Consider the following 6,391-nt stretch of genomic DNA (forward strand, 5'->3'; position numbering starts at 1 on the left):
TGAGCCCAGACACCCTACGGAGGAAACTCATTTCAGCCGCTTGTATCCGCGATCTCACCCTTTCGGTCACTACCCAAAGCTCGTGACCATAAGTGAGGGTTGGAACGAAGACTGACTAATAAATTGAGAGCTTTGCCTTCCGGCTCAGCTCCCTCTTCACCACAACGGTCCGGCACAACGTCCACATTACTGCTGATGCTGAACCGATCCGCCTGTCAAGCTCCCGCTCCATCCTACCCTCACTCGTGAACAAGACCCCGGGATACTTGAACTTTCAGTTGAAATAACAACTCATCCCCAACCCAAATAGTTAAGTAGTATTAGTCAATAATTTTATGTTTCAAATATTGTTTGGGTCAAATACTGTTTGCTCCCTCCCTGCATTCATGAATGCTAGCTTTGGGAGCAAGCCATCCTGAATTGGGCATGCCTTTTATTGATAAAACAACAAGTTCTACATGATTTTTTAAAAATTATTTTTTACAACAATCTTAACAAATTAAAGTTAACATAAATTTAAAAAAATTACTATCATTTATTTTTTTTCTTATTAGCCTGGGTGAGGCACTGCCTACCCTGCCTCCCCTGACTGCACGTCACTCCCGATACTCAGTCCATTAACAACCATCATAATGTTGAATTAACTGCAGAGAAAGGATGGCAAAGTTGTAGGTGTGAACTGTGACTGTATGGCCAACAGAGGGAAGTACTGCAGCCATACAGCAGGGCTACTTTACAAGGTCAAATATGCTGTGACCCAAGACTTCACAGGCACAGCGTGCACTGACAAAGTGTGTGTTTATGTGTTTAAAATTATGTGCGACCACCGCAGCCCACTAACGTTAGCTAACTTAACGTAAGCTAAGCAGTGTTAGCTTAAAGACGTGTTTCGCCATGTTAGGCTAGGAAGCTGCATGCTAACGTTAGTCATTGTGAGTTGACTATAGATTGTCGACTGTTAACCAAAACCTACCCTGCTGTTTTTATTGGGAACAACGTCCTTTCTGTTGGTATTCTTAATCCACTTCTGGCGAATATCTTGGTCCTCTGCACGGCCAGGGAAACTATGTAAACTGTATGGTCTCAGACAAGGGCAATCTTCATGAAGTAAAGGCTTGTGTATTTCACATTCAGTCTTTTTCCAAACTTGAAGTTTACTGTTGGAGCAGCCGAGAACTGCACAGCTTCTTCCCGACCTCCTAGACATCGTTGTCAAATGTAACGCTGAATAATGTTAAAAAGATAAAAGTAGAAAATTGTACACTTCTTAGCACAGCTTGCATTCAAACGAGCGCGTATTGTAGGGAAACGCCACCGCAGTAATGGCGACTTGTTAACTTCCGGTAACAAAGACACTGAACAGATTTAACGTTATTTTAAAACTTTACAACCTAGAGAAAGATGTGCTTCAAAAATCAAGCTCGTCGGTAGAAAAGATCCTGACGAGATGGACGATTTGTTAAGTGACTGGCGCTTCCTACCAACAATACCAGCAACAATGTAAATTAAGTTAACGTTACCCAGATATCGTCAATTATCTGGTGTTTTCACCAAGCCCGTACACTGCAGCAGATTCGAAATGATATAAGGCTTAGAGGCCCTCTCATCTCTCATCTTCAGCTGCTTTTTCGGGGTCGGGTCGCCGTGGCAGCAAGCTAAGTAGGGCACTCCAGGCGTCCCTCTCCCCAGCAACGCCCTCCAGCTCCTCCTGGGGGATCCCAAAGCGTTCCCAGGCCAGATTGGACATGTAGTCCCACCAGCAAGTTCTGGGTCTACCCCGGGGTCTCCTCTCAGTTGGCCGTGCCCGGTAAACTTCCAAAGGAAGGTGCCCAGGAGGCATCCTAATCAGATGCCCGAACCATCTCAACTGGCTCCTTTCGATGCGAAGGAGCAGCGGCTCTACTCCAAGCTCCCTCCGGATATCCGAGCTCCTCACCCTATCTCTAAAGCCTGTGTTCGAATAACTTCGGGAGCCAATGGGAGCTGAGCTCCCATGAAGGAGGCATTAGCTCCCTTGAAAGCTGTAAAACTCTAGATCTGTGGGGGTCTCTAACAAAATATTTTAAAAAGCATTATTTGATCACAGATAATGTATCTTTCAATGTTATTAGGATTCTTTATGTTAGTGAAATAAATTGTTTTAAATAAATATGTTTTCGAAAAGAACTACACACCATTATTCGTCTGTGAATAGGACATTTGGCTGCACTTCACCACCGAGACACTGTGGGGCGCTGTAGGATAGCGTAAAGCAACCTTGGTTTTGGGAAACTCGGTATGCTTGAAACGTTGACAAGGGCGCCAAGGTGCGGAGATGGAACGTTATTAATGTTGTCTTAATGTTGTCTTAGCTAGTCACATCAGGTAATGTGCAATATTTTTCACCATGCGTCCTCCTCGGCCACCAAAAAGAAAGCTCGCTGCAAGCCTGCTGGACTTTGGTTTTAACAGCTCAAAAGCTAAAAAAGTTGCTGATTCAGAAAAAGTCAGCGACGTTAACGTTAGCTCAGCTGCTGCTAGCAACATTTCTGAAGAGGACTCGACCACCACTGTAACAATAGGAACTATTGTTAGGAACCATTGTTTAGTTCCTTGTTTACACAGGGGTCGTTCATGCCCTGCCAATAGACACACTCCCTAGCCCTCCGTAGGCATCCTTCCACACCCAGATGTGATGCGTGTAGGCGGCAAGTGATGTCTTTCCTCAATGCATCAGGGATGACAGCACGCTCACTCCTGAACACTATTCCATCTTGGTGGCTTAACTCCTCTTGGAATGAGAAGTAGGGCTTGATTTCCCTTGGTGTTTTTGACTTATCGTCAGGCCATCCTTGCTGCATCATTTTGATGAGAAGCTGCAGTGTTTCATCCTCTTTTGTGGCAGATCGTATATCATGTAGCCTGTCTGCTGCGATAGGTAAGTGTTGTGCCATGTTGACAGTCTCTAGTTCTGCATCCGGTGCACTCTCAGGAAGATAAGCTCTGCTCAGAGTGTCTGCTAGCAGCATGTCTCTACCTGGCACATATACTACATCTAGATCATACTTTTGTATGCGCAGCATCATTCCCTGCAGCCTTTTGGGTGCACTTAGTAGAGGTTTTCTCACTATTGTTTCCAACGGCTTGTGATCACTTTGCACCGTCACTTTTCGGCCGTATGTGTACTGATGAAATCTTTCCATGCTAAAAACCATTGCTAAGAACTCCTTTTCTATTTGTGCATACCCACGCTCTGTTTGACTGAGTGTTCTGCTTGCAAATGCTATTGGCTTACCCATCTGCATGAGCGCTGCGCATAAGCCTGTGTCTGAAGTGTAACACTGCATTGTGAGTTCCTCATCTGGGTTGTAATATTTCAGTACTGGGACCTTTGCTATAGTCTCTTTCAATTTGAGGAAAGCCTCCTCGTGCTGTGCTGTCCAGTTCCACTCCCTGTTTTTGTGTGTCAAATCTCTCAACACTATGCACTGGTCTGAGAGGTGGGGACAAAACTTGGCTAGATAATTTACCATACCTAGCAGCCTTTGCACTCCTTTCACATCAGTCGGTGCCGGCATCTTCTCAACGGCAAGCACTTTCTCTGGATCCGCCCTGAGTCCATCAGCCGTCAGGCGGTGTCCAATGTATGTGGTCTCCTTTTGTCTCAGCTTGAATTTGTCTTTGTTCAGCTTGATGTTCTTTTGTCTGCATCTTTCAAGAAACAGTCTCAGTTTTCCATCATGGTCATGCTCATCTTCCTCCTGTGTTTCCCCTTGGCCTGTGATCAGTACATCGTCAGCTATAATGTACAAGCCCGGTACACCGTCCAGCGCTTGTGTGAGCTTTCTCTGAAAGATTTCTGGGGCCGGACTTATCCCCTTAGGCATCCTCAGCCACCTGTAACGTCCGAATGGAGTGGCAATGTTGTTAAATAGCTGGACTCCTCCTCCAGCTGCACATGCCAGAATCCACTCTTGACATCACACACTGTGAACACTTTTGCTTTTGACAAGTCCGGTAAAATGTCCTCAATGGTTGGCAGTGGGAAGTGACTGCGCTTTAGAGCTTTGTTCAAAGGCTTGGGATCGATACACACTCTTGGTTTCCCACTTGGTTTCTGTACCACCACCATTGCACTGATCCAATCTGTACTGCATTCCACAGGTGTTATGATCCCTCTTTGCTGTAGGTCCTGTAGCTCGTCCTTCAGTGGTTTCATCATGGCGACTGGGACCCGCCTCTTTGGCAGCTGTACTGGTTTCACTGTGCTGTCCACCTCTATTTTGTATTTTCCCTCGAGGCAGCCATCGCCAATGAACACATCAGCATACTCATCTTTAATTTGTCCCATTATCCACTGTCCTGTTGTTGTTTCTGTTGTGACAATACTGTCTATTGTCATGATGTTTTCATATTGCACTTTTATCAATTTCATGGCCTCACTGGCTCTCCTACCCAGCAGAGGCACTGTACCAGCTGCATTCACCACCTGGAACTCTAAGCGATATAGCTTGTTGTTTCTCGGGTTTCTTATTTTCACTTTACATTTTCCCAGTGGTTTTAATTTGGTTTAATTGTACATTACTAGTACACTCTTCGTGTGTTCTAATTTGGCATCTGGATTCAGCAGGTTAATTGGGATGATATTGCAACTGGCACCACAGTCTATTTGGAATTTGATCATGTCCTTGCCTAGAAGCATGCCAGCATAGAGAAGGTGAGTTTTCTTCATTTTCTCAGTTTCTTTTACACAGGTGATAATATCTTCATATTCATCACTCTCAGGTTCAGTTGTTATTTTACTCACATATTTCTTTTTCCTTAGTTCCGGTTTTACTCTGCATTTTGCTGCAAAGTGGTTCACTCTTCCACACTTTGTGCACCTCTTCCCAAACGCTGGGCACTTTTGTTTACTTTTCTCATGCGTTTTTCCACAATATCTGCACTCCACAGTGTCGCTCGTCTGTTTCCGATACTGTGCTCCTTGCACTGCATGTACCTCTTCCACCATCGATCCCGAGATGGTTTTCACATTGTCCTTTGAGAGCTCAGCGGCTCTGCACAGCTGCAAACATGTGTCCAGTGTCAAGTTTTTCTCTCGGAGCAGTCTTTCTCTTACGATTGTGTTGTTACCTCCACACACAATCCGATCCCGAATGAGCGAGTCTCTCACTGTCCCAAAGTTGCATGTTCTTGCCAACACTCTCAGTTCCATGACATAATGGTCTATATTTTCACTGGTGCCCTGGTTTCTTGTAAAAAAAAAACGATAACGTTCCACAGTCTCGTTAACGCTGGGGTCGCAGTGATCATCAAACTTCTTGATAACGTCATCTAACTTCCATGCATCTTTCGGTGTGTCGCCCAGTAACGTGTCCATAAGTTTCCTGCCGCTCTCCCCGACAAGATAGCTGAACAGTTTCACCCTCTGTTTGTCATCGGCGTCAGCCATGGCTAAATCCACATAGAGCAAGCTCGTCCCTCCAGGCCTTCCATGTCCTCGAAAGGTTGCTTGAGTCCAGACATAACGTTTGCGGTGGTTTAAGCCCATCCATGTCACACGGCAGTCTCACGCTAGCAGCTAATGCTAACATATACTGAACGTTGCTTAGGAACACTAACCGCTCTCCCGCTCCTAGAAACTTTTCCGCACCAAACTTCAAACCGAGTCGTCCGCCGCTGCCACCATGTTAAAGTGTGTTGTTACCTTCTACTAATGAGACGTTACAACTCGTTTCAACCCCACGGGGCTATAAACTTTAATAATAACTTCGGCACGTAAGGTTATGCATCATGCTCGGTCCGTTATTCCAGGTGCAACAACCTAAACGACCCCTGTGTAAACAAGGAACTAAACAATGGTTCCTAACAATAGTTCCTATTGTTAAAACCATTGACGTTAATGACGTAAGGCTTGATCAAGTCTTTTTGCATTTTCTACAGAAAAGCATGGCTAGCTAACACTCTTTCAGATTAATTTTGAATTTCCCGTTTAGTTAGTAGTGTTTAGTATACGTTAATGTGCGTTTATATAAACTAAAGTTATGCCTTCCTATAGGTTCGCCTGGGCTCTAATGTTAGTACAACTACTAACAACGTATCCATCTGTCCATCTGTGGGACCACAGATGGATACGTTGGACTTCCTTGTCACTGGCCGCTGTGCCATGCATTTGCCATTTACGTGTGTGAGTGAGTGTTAGTGATCTCGACTCTGGAAGTAAGCAACTAATTATCGTTGATTTTAACATGGCAACTGTTTTTTGTTTTGTTTTGGGTAAAATAAAAATATTGTTATATATTTTATATATAATAGGCCTATATAATATCCAGTCATCACTGTAAAAGTGTGTTGTTACCTTCTACTAATGAGACGTTACAACTCGTTTCAACCCCACGGGGCTATAAACTTT

This window comes from Lampris incognitus, chromosome 1 (assembly GCF_029633865.1).
Source record: "Lampris incognitus isolate fLamInc1 chromosome 1, fLamInc1.hap2, whole genome shotgun sequence".
NCBI lineage: Eukaryota > Metazoa > Chordata > Actinopteri > Lampriformes > Lampridae > Lampris > Lampris incognitus.